This window comes from Vicugna pacos, chromosome 8 (genome assembly GCF_048564905.1).
Source record: "Vicugna pacos chromosome 8, VicPac4, whole genome shotgun sequence".
Classification (NCBI taxonomy): domain Eukaryota; kingdom Metazoa; phylum Chordata; class Mammalia; order Artiodactyla; family Camelidae; genus Vicugna; species Vicugna pacos.
This window is the reverse complement of record NC_132994.1, coordinates 71,561,543-71,579,676: the sequence shown is the minus strand read 5'-3', so window position 1 is coordinate 71,579,676 and position 18,134 is coordinate 71,561,543. Positions and strand designations below refer to the sequence as shown.

The 18,134-nt window shown below is 40.7% G+C and overlaps 2 long non-coding RNA genes across 2 annotated transcripts; one reads left to right on the top strand and one right to left on the bottom strand.

The window, feature by feature from the left end:
- Nucleotides 1-865: 865 nt before the first annotated feature.
- Nucleotides 866-1,340, bottom strand: LOC140697919 (uncharacterized). Its single transcript, XR_012075297.1, has 2 exons — nucleotides 1,259-1,340; nucleotides 866-1,146 (listed from the first exon to the last, which is right to left on the bottom strand). It is a non-coding gene; the product is annotated as an uncharacterized lncRNA (long non-coding RNA).
- Nucleotides 1,341-1,468: 128 nt separating this feature from the next.
- LOC140697918 (uncharacterized) lies at nucleotides 1,469-2,625 on the top strand. Its single transcript, XR_012075296.1, has 2 exons — nucleotides 1,469-1,606; nucleotides 2,351-2,625. It is a non-coding gene; the product is annotated as an uncharacterized lncRNA (long non-coding RNA).
- The last annotated feature ends 15,509 nt before the right edge of the window (nucleotides 2,626-18,134 follow it).

The window sequence follows — 18,134 nt, the reverse complement described above, 5'->3', positions numbered from 1 at the left end:
TTTTGAGTCTCAATACAGTTTGTAGATTTTGAAATTTCAATCTCAGTTTCAGAGTTCAAAACTCTCTGATTAATCTCTCAAATGCTTCTTTGCAATACTGTATAAATTCATGCTGTGAGTCGACTGGAAAAAATTGAGTGAAAACTCATGTTGTTTTAATTCATTCTTGAACAATGAATCCTTGTAATTATCAAGCTACTTTATTTTCATAAGAAAAAAGCTTTCAGGCACAAACCCAAATGAAATTCTCCAATTTGGAATTCATCTGAGCATTTATATAATTTATTCCAGGAATAGAGAAAAGGCTTAGTTAACATACCAGTAAGATCAATTGATGGTGACTGAGAAAGATTTTGAGGTCACCACTGGCCACTGAGATAATGCAGAATGATCAGCAATCACCGCCCTGGTGATGGGAGGGAAGTGCGCGTGACTGCTTCATCTTTGTCATCCCTGGCCTCTTCTGATTCCTGTGCTTTGCCTTACAAATTATCTTGGAGTTGTTCCCTTTCTCAATTAGATGATGAATTTTCAAACTTAGGGACCATGACTGAAATGCCTAGCAAACTGCTGTACATAACGGTAGGTGCTAATAAGTATCACCAAGCATGATGGAACTGAGCCAAGTTGAACTGAATAAAATCAGATAGAATTAAGTAGTTCATCTCCAAAAGAACATCAAAGTAAACACCCAGGGGGGACGCACATCTACTCACAGGCCAAAAATAGTCTCAGCAATACTTAAGAATAAAACCTTCTAGATTTCATGAGAATCTCTCCCAACAAGTTAAACTGACACATGGTTTCCAAACTTTTTTTTGTCCGTAGATTATCAAAGCATAGAATCTTGGAAGAAAATTAGATCTAAACTAAAATTAAATATATTTTGTAATGGTGTTGTCTTTGGCTGCTGAGTTATCAGTTGTCATGAAAATGTAGATAATGGAGATCATGGCAAATTGGTGAACGTTTCTAAAAGAATGATTGGGAACAGGAATGAATTAGATCACCAAAGGGAGCCAACTCCACAGAAATCTGCAAACATCATGAGACTGGACGCTGTCTTTCCGTGATGTCGTCTCTGAGTTAACTGTCCCTGCCCAGAGAGCTTTGCTCTTAGCTCTGCTTCCCATTCTCAGTGCAAACCTGAAAACAGAGTAGAAAGTGTCTGAGTCACATTCTGCTGTGACAAATACTGTAGACTAGACGGCTTAAACAACAGACATTTATTTCTCACATTTCTGGAGGTTAGAATTACCAGATCAGGAAGCCAACATGTTTTGGTTTTGGTGAGATCTTTCTTCCTGCCTCGCAGATGGTGGTGGTCATCTGGCTGCGCCTTCACGTGACAGGGAGACAGAACGCAGGCTCTCTGGTGTCTCTTCTTATAAGGGCTCCACCTTTGTGACCTCATCCCCTCCCAAAATCCCCACCTCCTATTACCACCATACTGGGATTAGGGCTTCAACATACAAATTCTGGGGGTGCACAAATGTTCAGTCCATTGTAGGGCTTGAGAAGAGACGTGGATCTAGGGCTGACCTTGGGAGCAGTCTGGCCTTTCTCGAATCATCTGAAGAAGAGGCGCCAGCAAAGGCCAGGAGAGGTGAGGCCACAGAGGTAGAGGGTCACCCAGAGGTGTGGCGTCACAGACCACTGGAGAAGCATGTGTCCCCTTCTCCCTGTCATGGAGCCAACATGCTGAGACACCTTCCTGTGCCATCTTCTGCCTGGTCAGTGACAGACTGAGCCTTGATGGCTTAATTTTACTTGCAGATACAATAAATCTACTTTGCTGGTCTTCAGCATGGGTTTTGAGTACAGACTGTCTCCAGGAAGAAATCTTATTTGTGTCTAATAGTTTTAAATTTCAGTCCACTTGTGACCAAAAATGTATCTTTGATTTTGAGCCTTGCTGCCCTGACTCCCCTAGGTGGGAAAAACTGAATCTTAGTTCACTGAATGCCCCTTTCTCTGGGGTCTTGCTAAGGCCTATGGAACATATGTTGGACCAAGCCACCATGCATGTGGGAGGGAGACAAGGGACATGTTAGCTCAGTATTGTCTGTCCAAGCAGTCTGCTGAGCTCTCCCTCTGCCCATCAGGTCTGGGGTTATCACTCCAGGCAGGTTACTATAGACTGGCCTCTTGCAGACCCAGGGTCTTGGCCATTACTTCTATCCCTCACTCTGGGGGATAAGGATAATTGTGCTCCTGGCTTGGGAATCTTGATGAGACTGTCCCTGTCTGCCTGGGTTTGGTGGTTACTCCCCAAGGTCCAGCCATGTGGGTGGGGCTTTTGTGGGGCCACCACATAGACCCCTTCTCAGATTCTTCCAATCTTTCCCAGGCTTTTCTGCCTTGCCAGAAGGTGAGGTGCAGGACTACTGTCTGGGGGAAGGAGGAAGAAGACCAGCCATGTTATTCTCCAAGCTCCTGCCATCCAACATCTTGCTGATACTTGAACTCTCTGATTCCCGACAGAGATGCTGGGTACACAAAGCCAGGAGAGAGCATGGGCTCTGTAATTCACAGCTGATCTTCAGAACTGAGATCTGTGTCAGGCACGCAGCTCAGTAAGTAATCATGAAATGGGTTAATACCTGAATAAATGAATGAATATCTTCTCTTTGCACCACCACATCCCTCTCCTGAGACAACAAACACAGAAGCACTAGCCATGACATGAATGGGGGAAAAGGGGAAGAAAAAATCTTAATACTTCCAGAATATTACATGTACTTGGACTTTGATTTGTAAGGAATTCAAAGATAAGTCTCCACAGTATAAGATCTACACTTTTAAAAGAAATTAAACTGAACCTAGAAGACAGTTCTCAGCTGACTAGGCTTTACAGTTACTTGAATTGGGTGCTAATCCTCCATGTTCTAAATGGATTAAATATGGGAGATTGAGTGAAGAGGCCTTTATTCCTAACCAGCTGTATGAGCTCCCTGGGCCCCAGATTCCTCATCTGTAGGTAAGAGACTTGGACCCTTCCTTTGTTCAGTCAACAATGTTGGTCCAACACTTAAAAATCGAGGCACTGGGTTGGGTATAAGGATACTGGCTCCCAACCTGGTGAGGATGTCACAAGTTAAATAAACATCTAATTGTAAAATACATCAAGCGTGATGAAGTCCACAGGACTTTGAGGAAACCAGGTTCCCTCCTGGTTCCAACATTCCATGATTCCATAGTAGTTTCCATTGTGTCCTATCCTAGGGTCTCTGCATTCCCACAGGGAGCTGTTTTTAAGGAATTCTAGGTACCATTAAAGGCATGAAAAGATACTGGGGCTCAGAGTCCTGCTGGGATTCCATGAAAGGCACATCTCATGAAGTTATCTCATCTAGTCTTCTCAAAGCCTTCCAAGGAAGAAGAAAGTCAGCTGCATTTCAAATATTTTTTGCATAAAAATGCAACATTTCTTAGAAGCTTTCACCATTAAATTCTTCCTTTGCTCTAATCTAAATCTTTCTAGTTGCACCATAAACCCATCTGCTGCTGCTGCTTGTCCCCCTCGAGATGGAGAATACCCAGCTGACAGCCTGTTCTCACCACCTTTGAGGCGCTTACAGCCAGTCTCTGTGTCACCTTGCTGTCTTCTCTTCTGCAGAGAGATACTCCCATTTCCATCAAATTCATTTCACAGGTTTTCTCGACTCTTCCTTTAGACATTTCCCCCCTACCCCCTACGGTTCTTTCCAAGTCTCCTCCAAGGGCACAAGATCAAAACTAGACCCAATAAAGAGCATTAAGTCTTAACTGTCTTTTCTGCTCATTTTCTTTTTCAACTTTGGGCAACAAGGATTTCTTGATCTTACTAGATCTCAAATAACATTTATGCTGGTTGGATTATCATTCATTTACTCATACGTAACCTCCTAAACACTAACACTAGCATTCTAAGTTCAAGACTTCAAAACGACATGGAAGAAAACCAAGAATAACCGTAATCTCATCAATCATAATGATAGTGGCTTGGTTTGCTCTGGCCAGGTCTGTTAAATTTCTGAGGTAATTAGCGGGTAAGACATCATCTATCTGCACTGCTAACTAAAATTTGGCCTCCAGTAATTTATCCAAATCAGTTAAGACAACAAAAACAAGGGGCCTTTGTTCAGCGTGGACTACATTATGAAGTGCAACACATATTTTCTAAGAGGAGTCACTGGATAAAACAGAGGCTTCTTCTTCATTTGTTTTTTAAATAAAGTTATACTCAAAACTTGGACATTTCTATACTCTCCCATTAGTCCTTTCTTATTACTGATCAATCATTTTTTCTAAGAATATGAATGCCAGGCAAAAATTAAGTTTGTAGTGATTTCTGAAAATCACTCAAGTCAAAACAAAAGTTATAGAGATGAATTAAAATAGAAGAGAAAGTATTCCACTTTAAGCAGCTGTAGTACACAGGTAGATGCTCATAATGTATAAAGCTGGAGTCCTGTGTGGCCCAGAAACAGAGCAGTCAGGTTTAAGGGACTCAGTTAAGACAAATGCAATTAAAAAGGACTTCTACTCTTGTCCAACATCTCTTGAAGGACATTAAAGATTTAAAGGCATGATCTTAGACTCTAGAATCATTCACTAAATCTTCTGCCCTCATCCTCTCACCTCCCAGTACCTCTCCCTTAACTCACTAACACAGCCCATAAGGCTGTTGCTCCATCCTGCTCCCACGTCACTCCCCACTTACTGTAGAAATTTACTAAACCTCTCTTAATTCTTCAGAATTGTCTTGGGGGAGTCTGAGGCAGGGAAGTTTGTGAATTATACCATCATTCATCTTTTTCCTAAGTGTACTAGTGTAGTCAAAAACCCAACACAAATTAATGCTTTCACAAAAGCTATGAACTATTGACTTCTTTAACTGTGACATTACAGAGTGTATTCTTTCAGTCATAGCTGGATCCAGGTGTTCCAGTCATGTCTCTAGGAATCCATTTCTCTTAGCTCTTAGCGCTGTGCTCTTTTGTGTTAGCTTGAATATGCATCGGGCTCTTTCCAGTTGGTGGTCAGATGGCCACTAGCAGCATTAGACTCACACCCTAGCCACCTACAACCCAGGTGGAGAGATAGCATCTTCTTACTAACACTGCAGGAAGCGTCCTGGCTTCATGGTCATCAGCCTGCTTGAATCGTGGACATGCTGAATTGTCAAGGGTGAGATACTTTTGTGTGCCGGGCTCTTCTCATTTACCCATCCCTGGAATTGGAGAATGAGCAACATATACCCAGATTAGATGACAAGTGGGTGGGACCCTATTGGTTCTCTCTTGGGGGGAAACTACGGAGCATTTATTTGAAAAATGGGTAATGGATGCCAGTGAAACCAAAACAGCAGGTGGTGGTGAGGATTAACCAGGTTGATCTGTGCTAATGAATAACCTCCAAGTCACGGAGAAACACAACCGGTGTTGATCCTTTGCTCTTGCTGCACGTGCAGTGTGAGAGGACAAGAAGCTCTGCTCACTGTGGTCCCCCAGCATCTGGGATGGTCAAGGATCCGTGGCAACATGCCTTCACGATCTTCAAAGGACAAAAGGAAGAGCCTCACACAGGAAATTCAGTGCTTCTGCCTGGAGGTGGTACACATCACTTCTGCTGGAAATGCAGGGAATTGCAGTCCTACCCAGCACTTAGAAAGAAGAGAACAGAATATTCGGGAAGAACCACAGGGATGACCATTGTCCACTTAAATAAGGACAGTATTGTTTGTAACAGGAAGAGCTCTGGATGCTGTGAACATCCTTTGACAACAGTCACACAGCCACTACATCCTACAGACCGATCCAGGTCGACTTTTACAGCCACAGGCCCATCTCAGAGGGAATGAAAACATCTCAGCGGCCGGGACCCTCTTATTCCCCTCACTCCTTGCCTTTTTTTTTTTTTTAAATCAACAGCTTCACAGGTCTCTATGAAGATTCTCAATGCTTTATTATATCTGAATTTTCTCCTCACTCTGAGAGAGAAAAGAGACTTTGGAATTGATGAGGCTTAAGATTTTCCTTGTAACTCTTCCCTTTGTAGGTTCCCATGTCCCACTCATCTCTGTGGCTGGCAGGGCCCCGGCGTGTGTTCAGCAGGAAAGACATAAGCAGATGGCTGTTCTGGGGCCTTTAAGGAACTTGATACATTTCATAAGCAAAGAACTTTGTATCTTCTCCTGTAAGTGAGAGTTGACAGTTCGATTTTATTTCAAATTTGGCAACAGGTTTTGATTATTTGAAATATGAGGAAACTAACAGAAAGCAGAGATTGCGTTCTTAAAAGTCCTCTTTTTAAACAGATCTTTCCACATTCTTGCTTAGCGTGCAGCCTACACACGGTTACGTGTGTAATTACAGCAGCTCAGTTCACGTGTTCTGCAACAGTTTTTACAGATGCCGCAAGTGGGCATCTTTACATGTCAGTGCCCAAGAGTTCTCCCAGTGCTCAGGCCGGGCTGCATGCTGGGCTTGCAATGCCAGGAAAATTATACAAGCAGTGATCACTCACGGAGGGCTTTCCACTAAAAGATACTACAACCAACTTGATTTTTTTTTTTGTAGAAACAGACATGTATACTTCCTGACTCTTATCTTAAACATACATATGTATTTCATTTCCATATTTAAGAAATCATTCTGTGGTGGCTGCCAGGGGTGAGATAAGGGGATAGAGGAAAATGGGGAAATGCTGGTCAGAGCACAAAGTTACAGTAATGTAAAATAAATACATCTAGAAATCTAATGTACAGCATGATGACTATAGTTAACAACACATTGTTGGATACTGGAAATATGCTTAGAGTAAATTTCAGGTGCTCTCATCACACACAGAAAAATAGTAACTATGTGAGAAGTGTATATATATATATACACACACACACACACACACACACACTAATTAGCTTAATTGTAGTAATTATCTCACTATGTATATGTATATCAAGTCATCATGTTATATACCTTAAATGTATACAATTTTTATTATAAATAAATAAAAATAAAGAAATCATTCTGTAATAGTGGCAAAATTCAGGTGGTTTTCTTTAAGGAGGTTCTATTAGCAATATTTAAGACATTTGGGAAAGTCTTAGAAGATCTTGGTGCCTTTTGGCGGGGGGTTGGGGGGGTGAATCCAGAGAAACCAAGGAAGATGAACTCTAAGTATGAACCTTTTATAAGCTTAGGGCTTCCCTACTGGCCCAGGTGAGAAGCCAATAAAAATTAGTGAGGTTAGAATTTCAGACTGAATTAAGATTTTTGTGATTTCCCAGTTGCAAAAAGTGTGACTCCTGCTTTTTGCACAAGGACAAGACAGTCTTCTTGGCTCCAACTGAATAGAATTTTAGTCATGAGAGATAGATGCATCTTTAATGTAGGGGTCAAGTTTCTATTACTAGGTGGATGGCATTCAGAATTGCAGGAAGAGGCTGCACAAATGAACTTGGGGTTTCAATCAAACCCAAAGCATCCGAACAATGTTTCTGGGTGATTAATGAGCCCAGAACAATGTCGGGTTTTCATCCACCGTAACACGGCAACAGACATAAGAAACAGCAAGCATTTAGGAATGGTGGCCGGGTCTCCGAGAGCAGAGACCAGAGGGCAGACTGTTCCTCAGTAAGGGTAGCTGCGCTTCACTGAAGAGTGACTGCATGCAGGGCACCGGCTGAGCACTTCAAACAGTTACCATGCTCAGCATTCGCAGCCGAACTGTCTTCCGGGCAATTATCCCAGTGTTGCCCATTCCAACGATGTAACTCTGGGAATATTACTTAACCTTGGTCTTAGGGCATGCGAATGGGCTAGAACAGTCTGGTGGTTCAGTCCTTCATCCGTGTGCTGACACCATTCCAAGCACTGGGGGCACCATAATCCCTGACCTCTCAGGGTTCCTGTTTAAGATGGTTAATTTGATATGTCAGCTTGACTGAGCTAAGGGATGCCCAGATGGCTGGTAAAACATTATTTCTGGGTGTGTCTGTGAGATTGTTTATGGAAGAGATCAGCATTTAAATGGGCGGACTGAATAAAGAAGAGCTGTCACCACGCCAGAGGGCATCATGTAATTCGCTGGCCTGAACAGAACAGCAGGCGGAGGGAGGGAGCATTTGCTCTCTGCTGGATCTGGGACATCCATCTTCTCCTGTCACTGGACGGACTCTGCATTGCACCACCCGCTGTCCTGGTTTTCCAGCGTGCAGGCTGCAGATCTTGAGACTTGTTGGCCTCCATAATCTTGTGAGCCAATTCCTATTATAAATCTATCTGTCTTTCTACCTACCCATCTATCCATCTGTCTCCCGTTGGTTCTGTTACTCTGGAGAATCCTGACTAATACACCATCCCAGTGGGCAGAAAGTGACAAGTAACAATAAACAAAGTATGTCAACTGCATAGTGCTTTACAAGGTGGTAGGTGGAAAAAAGAAAAGATAGAGCAAGGAAAGGGTAAAGGAGTCAAGGGTGGGGATTAGGGGGGACAATTTTAAATAGGGTGGTAAGAATAAGCCTCACTGAGAAGGGACTTCTGAGCCAGGACTTGAAAGAGGGGAGGGAACTAACCTCACAGATATTTGGAAAACGATGGTACCCAAAAATAGGACCAGCCAGTGCAAGGCAGGACTGACGTACCAAGGTCCCACACATCACAGACATACATACACCGAGCATCTTTCAGAACAACACACAGGTGCTTGGGTCATTGGGAACCTAGTGCTCAGAGCTGGCACAGCACTGCTCATAAGAACTCTGAACATCCCATCTCACAACCGGCACCTCTGAGGCCCCAGGGAAATGCTTCTCCATTGCTCTTGCCCTGTGTCCTTGAAACATGAGGTAATTATATCCCAAAGCCCAAATGTTGGTGGGCTGAGCTTTGGCCAGTATCAGAGTTTAGGGTCACATCACAGTACAGAGGAGAGAGTTGAGCAGCAGAAGAGTGTAATTAAGAGACAAGTTAATTAACTTTCAAATCCTCAGCAGGAACGCAGTAGACTCTTGTACAATGAATTATTTTTTGTCTCTTCCCAATGGTGTCAAATATCTATTTGCTTCCTTCCCTTAATATTCTAATTCTTGATTTGAAGGTTCTCACAAACTAGTGTGGTATTTACACATGGAGGTTGAAGAATAGTTTGTAATATTAAACAATTCATGTGATTCTTTAGTTTGCAAATATATTGGTGTAAACAAAACTTGCATGATGCATTGTACCAATTCTTTCCATTGGCACCTAGATGGTCTTTGAATCTGAAGTTGCCAAGTAGTTGAATTTTCATTAAAATATTTAAGATACTTTAAATTCCAAAGCATTTTGACTTGCATGATGCATTGTACCAATTCTTCCCATTGGCACCTAGATGGTCTTTGAATCTGAAGTTGCCAAGTAGTTGAATATTTATTAAAATATTTAAGATACTTTAAATTCCAAAGCATTTTGGTTTTACTTAATTGATGTTTACTTTAACTTTTGATCTTAATAATCATGTTTTGTTCTTTGCTTTTTAATTTTAGGAGACAATTCTAAATAATTTTAAAGGAAAAATAACTATTGAAAACACGTGAAAACATGTTTAGCACAGGGAACTATATTCAATATCTTGTAATAACCTTTAATGAAAAAGAACATGAAAATGAATATGTGTATGTATATTCATGCCTGGGACTTGTGCTGTACACCAGAAATGGACACATTGTAACTGACTGTATTTCAATAAAAAAAAGAAAAGAAAAGATGTGAAAAGCTTTGAATTTTCACTTATTTACATTAATTTACATTTTGATGACAATAGCTTAAAGTTTTGAATATTTTGACTACAGCTACATTTTAATTGTTCAAATTTTTTAAATTGAAGTATAGTTGATTTATAATATTATATTAGTCTCAGGTGTATTATATTAGTCTCATTATTTTTATATATTATACTCCATTAAAAGTTATCACAAAATAAGAGCTATAATTCCCTCTGCTACACAATATATTTTTGCACATCTATTTTATACATAGTAGTTTGTCTCTCTCAACCCCAGACCCCTGATTAGCTCTTCTCCATTTTCTCTCCCCTTTGGTACAATTTTGGCAACTTCCTCCTTCTTTTCTCCCAGTCCCTGAGTCCATAAAATAGCAGGAGCCTTTTGTTCCAGGCTCCCCAGGCAGTGGAGGGATCCCACCACATCTTTGCTGATCCATCTGACCCACATCAGTCCATAAGAAAAAAACGGAACAGGAGAGAGTCAACTCTGTTTAGCCTCTTGTTTATACCGTTGCAGGAAGTGATTAAAAGCTTGACTGTTGCTTTCACTTTTTGGTTTGTTGTCTTAATCAACTATTTCAGCACCTGTTAGCTCAACTCTCTGAGCTCAGCTCAGCTCAGGTCTCCACAGACATGAGGTCCTGGAGGTCCTGGAGGCTATTGAGAGTACTTCAATCTCTGAATGAAAATGGAACCGTTGAGCAAAGAAGTGACATCATCTGACTTATAAAACAATTATTCTGGGTGCCATGTTGAGAAAAGAACACAGGGAACATGGATAGAGACAGTCAGGGAGATGGGCTCACACATTCTCCAGACTGTGAGGTCCATTTATATACTGTAATTTCATGTTTTGTGGAATTGTTCAGAATTTAAGCCACAAAGTTCTAAGTAACCTCTGAATCAAAGAGAAAACCAGAAGGAAATTTTGAAAATATTATGAATTAAATGAAAATAAAAACCAACAAAATTTGTGAAATGCAGTTAAAACAGTGCTTAGAGGGAAATTTGTAGCATTAATAATGTCCATATTAAGAAGGAGAAATTTCTCAAGTCAATGGTTTAAGATTTCATCTTAAGATGCGAGAACAAGAATAAATTAACTCCAAAGCAAGAAGAACAGATAAAATCATAAAGATAAGAGCAGATATCAATAAAATTGAAAACATAAAACAATACAGAAAATTTTGAAAAAGAGTTGCTCCTTTAAAAAGATCAAATTGATAAATATCTGGACAGAATCCAAGAGAAAGAGAGGCAAAAGTTATTCGTGTTAGAAATGAAAGGACAGCATTACAGACAATATAAATATTAAAGCAATAATAAGAGTGTTATGAAACTTTATGCCACAAATTCAACAACTTAGGTGAAATAGAATGACTTTTTTTGAAAGACATAAACCACCAAAGTTTATGTAAGAAGGGACAGATAAACCTGAATAGCCCTATATCTAATACGGGCTTCACTGGAGAATTTTAGCAAACATTTAAAGAAGAAATAACAAGTTTATGCAAATTCCTCAAGAAAATAGAAGAGGAGGCAACATTTGCCACTCATTTCATGAGGCTAGAATTAACTTAATACCAAAAGAAAACTAGAATTCATTATCTCTCATGAAAAAGTTGTAAAAATGTTCAAACAAAAATACTAGAAAAATTAAAATTAATAATAATAATAATAATCATTATTATTATTAATAATAATAGTAATACATCTTGGCCAATGGGGCTTATCCCAGGAATACAAGACTGGCTGTATATTTAAAAACCTAATGATATAATTCACCATATCAACAGACTAAATAATAAAAACTCTGTCAACAGATGCTGAAAGTGCTTCTGACAAAATTCAGTATCTATTAATGACAATGATTCAATGGAAACTAGGAATAGAAGGAAGTTACTACAAGATAAAGGGAATCTATAGGAAAAGCTTACAGCTAACATCATACTTAGTGGTGAAAGACCAAATGCTTTCCTCCTAAAATCATGAACAAGGCGGAGGTCCTAGCCAGAATGATAGGCAAGAAAAATAAATACTGTGCGCGTATATCGGAAAGGAAGAAATAAACCTGTCTCTATTCACAGATGATATGATTGCCTATGTATAAAGTCCCAAGATGTCAACAAAACACCTCCTAAAACTAATAAGTAAGTGAGTTTAGTAAGATTGAGCACATAAGGTCAACATATAAAATAAATTGTAATTCTATATACTTGCAATCAACAAATGGAAATAAAATTTTATAAAGCACCATTTACTGTAGGGCCCAAAAATGTGAAACACTCAGGCATTACTCCAACAAAATATATGCAAGATGTGTATCCTGGAAACTAAAAATACTGATGATGCAAACCAAACAAGATCTACATACATCAAAAGGTATAACAAAATTCATGAATTGTGAGACTCAGTATTGTTAAGGTATTAATTCATCCCAAATTTATCATAGAGTCAATGTAATGTCAGTCAAAGTCCCACAATAAAATTTTTTGTAGGAATTGACAAGCTGATTCTAAAACTTCTATGGAAAGGCAAAGGAACTTGAGTAGCCAAAATAATCTTGTAAAAGAAGAGCAAAGTTGGATAACTCATATTACCTGATTTCAAGACTTATTATAAAACAACAACAACAACGAGGCTGTGGTACTCATCTTATACCTCACACCTTACACAAAAATTAACTCACAGTGTGTTATAGATGTACAAGTAAGAGGTAAAATTATAAAGCTTCTAGAAGAAAACAGGAGGAAACCTTTGTCATTTCTTAACTATTTCACTAAAATCACAATTCATAAAAGGAAAATATTGATAAACTGAACTTCAGTAAAATTAAAACTTCTGCTACATAGAAGACACTGTTAAGAAAAATAAAAAGTCAAGCTACACACTGGAATAAAATAAATGTTCATCAGGTAGCTGACAAAAGATTCATTTCCAGGCTATATAAAACATTTTCCATCTCACAAAAAAGCAACCCAATTAAAAGAAATGGACAAAATATTTTAAAATATTTTGACAATATCTGGAAGGCAGGCAAATAAGCACATGAAAAGATGGTCAACATCATTAATCATTAGGGAAATGTAGATTAAAGTTACAGTGACACATCACACCATGCCTGTTAGAATGGCTAAATTTTTTAAGTGGACAAATCCAGGTGTTGGCAAAGATATAGAGAAATTGAAACTCTCACATGTTACTGGTGAGAATGCAGACGGTACTCCACTTTGGAAAACAGTCTGACAGTTTCTTACAAAGTTAAATACACATGCACTCACCATATGACTAAAGATTCCACTCTTGGAGAAATAAAACCTATGTTCACACAAAGTCCTGTACAACATTGAGAGCAGCTATATTCATAATCACCCCAAATCAGAAACTACTCAAATGTCCTTCCATCTGGTAAATGCATGATCAAACCATGGCACATTTATATGATGAAGTAGTACTCGGGAATTAAAAGGAATGGACTCTTGATGTGTGCAACAGCAGGTGTGATTCTCACAGGCGTTATGCTCATCCAGAGTTGAAGGCAGACTCAGACTCAGCGGTCTGCATGGTCCCTTTTACATGACATTCTGGAAAAGGAGAAATTATGGAGACAGAACACAGGTCAGTTGGTGACAGGGCTGGGGGTGAGGGAAAAGGAATTTGAGGGTGATGGAATTTAATTATATTGGTGTTTGCAAGACTATGAATTTGTCAAAATTCACAAAGATGTATGCTAAAAAGAGTAAATCCTACTGTACAGGAAAAATATTTAAGTGAATAAAAATCCATTATGCATACACACACTCATACAGGAATTTTATTCAGCCTATAAAAAGAAGGAAATCCTGCCATTTGTGATGACGTGCTTGAACCCAGAGGATATTGCCATGCGAAATAAACCAATCACAAAAGGACAAATACTAATGACCCCACTTATGTGAGGAATCTGAAACAGTCAAACTCATAGGAGCAGAGAGTAGAATGGTGGTTGCCAGGGGCTGGGGGAGGGGAAAAGGAGTGGTCGGAGGTCGGAGTCAAAGGGTACAAAGTTTCCATTACATGTGAGATGAGTAAGTCATAGAGATCCACTGTACAGTGGAGTGGCTCTAGTTAACACTGTATTATTTACTTACATTTTTGCAAAGGGAGTAGATCTTATATTGTGTTCTTATCACACACAAAGTAGTAAGAAAAGAGGGTGGGAGGAGAACTTTGAAGGTGATAGATATGTTTATGGTGTAGATTGTGATGACGGCTTCACAAGTGTGTACCTATCTCCACACTCATCAAGTTTTATATATTAATTGCATACAGCTCTTTGTATGTTAATCATAGCTCAATAAAATGATTTAGAAAGACAAAATAAAGAAGGAATCTGTCCTTGCAAAGGCCTCTGGAACTTGGGAGGACTTACTACAATTGGCTATTACAGATGTACGTATGGATGTATTAATAATACCTTGTATTTGAACTGTGAACCGTGTTACTAGATGTTTTCCAACTTGATAATTATAAACTAACTCAGAAGTATCCTGACTACACAAAGCCCTGAACTGATACCAAGAAAATCTTTTGGACTGGTCAGTGAGCTTTGTACCTCTCAGACCACCATTTGTTTCTCATTAACTAGAGCATTCCCGTAGGAGAGACAGCATTTTCCGATTCAGCATCAAAAACAGAACGGAACAGTGGTCACCAAATAAATATTTCCTATACAACCAGGCAGCCCAGAAATGTTGGAAATGGAATTTAGAGAGTCTCAAAGCAGCTGCGCTTCACACGGAACTAGAACAAGAAAAATGAGAGCACGCAGACAAACAAATCAACGTAAGATAGCCATCACTTAGGTATAACTTCCCCAAGCTTTTAAAAGGTTCAGCTTTTCAAGTATTGTTTTAGGATAGACTGAGATGGGCATGAACTATATGTGCTTATCATTCATTCACACTCCCTGGCAGTACTGCCATTGAAAGTTTGCTGAATTGAAGAAAGGATGGATAAATGCCAGATGATAAAGAAAACCTGACATTGTTTGCAGACATCATCATGTGCTGAGGGTGTGAGTTAGGTTGTATCCAGTCTCCCAGCATGGCACTAGCTCTGAAGCTGGATCCCGTGGAGTCCTGGGCCAGGGTGAGCACGCAGTGCTCGGGGAGCAGCTGGCCACACACATTCACTCCTGAATGAATCTCTGTTTCCTAGATCAGGACTAGCGCCCATACGGAGCTCTTGAGATCCATCTGTGATTTCCCCCGCTTTTTCACCCCGAGGCAAACCTGTAAATTTCCAAACCTTATAAGGAGGTAGTAGTGGGAGGGGTGCTTCTTAGGGTCTTGCTAGGGTGGTGAGTAGTCTGTGAGCCACGCCTACACAGGGCCAGGTGTGAGGGCCATGAGGAGTGTGTGCCCCACACCACATCAGGGCCGGGGAGAAGGCAGTGCTATCCTGAGTCAGGGGTCTCAGGCAGTGTCTGCAGAAAGCGGCTGGGAGGAGAAACCCTGGCGTCAGCCCCACACCAGGGAGTCGAATGGATGCCTTTCCCTTGAATTTGATGAACCTTTTTTAAAATTTAAATTAATTTTTAAACTCAACTATAATCGATTTACAATGCTGTGTTAGTCACTAAACTTTTGAGGGCAAGAAACCTACCTTCTCTCCCTTTGGCCCCAGCAGCAGCCAGCACAGTGCTGAGCACACAACAAAGGCTTAACAAATCCTTGATAAGTTGAACTAAGTGAGAACCTGGTGCTGAAGGAAGCCAAATTTGTCAAATCCTGATTTGATTCCAGCTACCATGTCTCCTCTGTGCTGATCACGTCTTATGGGGCCCTGAAAGTGAAAGGCTAGTTTTTGTCAGAAATCAAAGGAGGGGAGTGGAAGGATAAATTGGGAGTTTGGGATTTGAAGATACACACTACTATATATAAAATAGGTAAACAACAATGTCCTACTGTACAGCACAGGGAACTATATTCAGTATCTTGTAATAACCTAAAATGGAAGAGAATGAAAAGGAATATGCATAATTGAATCACTATGCTGTACACCAGAAATTATAACTATACTTCAATTAAAGAAAAAAAACTAAGACATTTACGGGGTAAGACAGGGTAGTGTGGAGACAATAAACAGGTTTGAACTTGGCTCCAGGTGCTTTTCAACTGAGAGAACTGCTGACAGGTTAGTGTTAACTGTGATGCAGCTTCCATGGGAAAGAAAAAAAAAAAAACCATGATTGATTAGCAACGTCTGTCACAGGTTAGGGAGAGAGGAGCAGTGGCCACGTGCTCATACCCGCCATTCCTGTTGGTGTGTGATTCGGGCAAGTTATCTCAGTTTTCTGGGTCTCGGTTTCCTTAACTATAAAGTGATTTAAATTAAATGGCCTCGACAGTCTTTACCAGCTCCAGGAACTGAAGGGAGGTTGAAGGCTCTTTCTATTTAAATGAACTCTGTAAAAATTGTCCTTAACTAATTTTTACTAGTGATGTCATAATGTGCAAAAAGTAACGAAGTATTATGAAAAATGCTTTATCACTTCCCAGAGGTGGTGGATGCTTCTAGTCTTGTCTCTGCAGATCTTCTCTCTTCCTTTCTTCACTCAGCTCTCTGTGGCAGGGGCTGACCTATTTCAACCACATCAACCAGCCTCCTTGCCACCTGGCTTCCAGGTGGGTTTGGGTAAAGAGGACACTGGCAGGAAATAGGAAGGTGAGAGGAAGGGGAAAGAGAAAAATAAGGGAGCAGAGTGAGGAAGAAGAAGCCTGGGCTCCCTCCCCACACAGTTTCTTGGTCCCTTCAGTGAGATCATCACTTTTCTAAAACTGGGCTTGTCCGTCAGACGCTCCTTACAGATTCTGCCAACCACTCCTCCCTCTGGCCCACCAGGCTCAGGAAAGTAATGGCCCCCTGATGCAGTATTCCTTGTGGTCCCCACTGCACCTACATAAACAGTCCCTTCCTTAAACCTTCTTTAATTATCCTAATTTGAAGGTGATGTCTGTTTACTGTTGGGATGTTGATGCTTCTACAAGTTAGTAAAAAATAAATGTTTGTTTAATTAATGAAATATGTATAAAGTCAATATCTGCTCAGATGACTGTAAATCTTTGAAAAAATGGAACAAAAGTTGCAGAGAACAAGGATAGAGGAGAATCATGGAGCAGAAGCCAAGGTTTCTGATTGAGAGCAAACATCTGGACCAAACAGGAGGATGCAGTAGGCATCGGTGTAGATCAGTGTGGCTCCTCTGGCATCTCTCTTGCTCTTTGAGCCTTCCTCTTGGTGTCACTGTTGAAAATCTTGATGATTTTATTCTCCCTTTATCTATCTGCCTGCCTAACTACCTACCTACCTACCTACCTGTCGTCTCCCTAAAGGGATAATCTAATAGATGCCTCTGAACTGTCCCTAGAGTCTAGAGTCTGTCCCTAGACACTGTAATCACAGGAGATCAGAGTCCCTGAGTCATACTGGAAGCCAAGCACCAGCCCTGGGCCTAAGGGGAAGCTCTTTGAGGGTCGCATGGTGGGCATGGATGCGGGTGTGTGGAGATCTGCCCTCTGGTATCCCCGTCTACCCCGTGAAGTGGAGTGTGATCTCCTGCAAGGGAGGGGAAGTGGGTGGAGGTGAGTGGTGATGGGTAGTGGATTGTGAGGAACTTGGGGATAGTTTGACAAACCATCATGGAAAACCACAGGGAGCTGAGAGCGACTCAGCCAGGTTGGCGGCTGGAGGGGCACATTTCGCTCCCTGATAATCTTAGATTGAAAGACGTTGCCTTTTTAATTCCTGTCTATGTTCTTAGCCATACAGTTACTCATTTGACAAATATTTACTGTGGGTCTGCTCGGTGCAGGCTCTGTGACAGGCAGGAGCTGGGGAGAGGGGAGAGAGGCATGAGTGTGTGTCATTGGTGTGAGTGTGTGTGCTGGGGGCATGGGTGGGGACAAGATCATGGAGGGCGTTGGGGTCTGTGGGAAGGACTTGGGGTGTCACCCTGGATACCTCAGAGCTCCCAAGGAAGTACATCCCTGAGTTACTCCAAAGACATCCCGCCTGCCCACTGTGACATTCAGGGCCAGTTACTTGCAGGGCCTTTCAAAAATTTTCCTTCTCTGGCTAATCTACTGTATCTTCAGGAAGATAATTCTAGTGTTGGTTATTCACTTCAGAGCTGGTCTGGTAACAATGCTACAGAAAAACTTGGTGTCTTGGATCCCTTTCTTATCTGTATTAAAAAATAAGAGTCTTCCTGGATCATCTCAGACAATAAAATGCAGTCTTCTTTTTCTTTAAAAACAGGTGTGGTAGAATGACTCTAGCCCATAATTTAATTATAAATATCTGGAAGAGTTCTCAAATGCCTTTTCATTTAAGAAGGC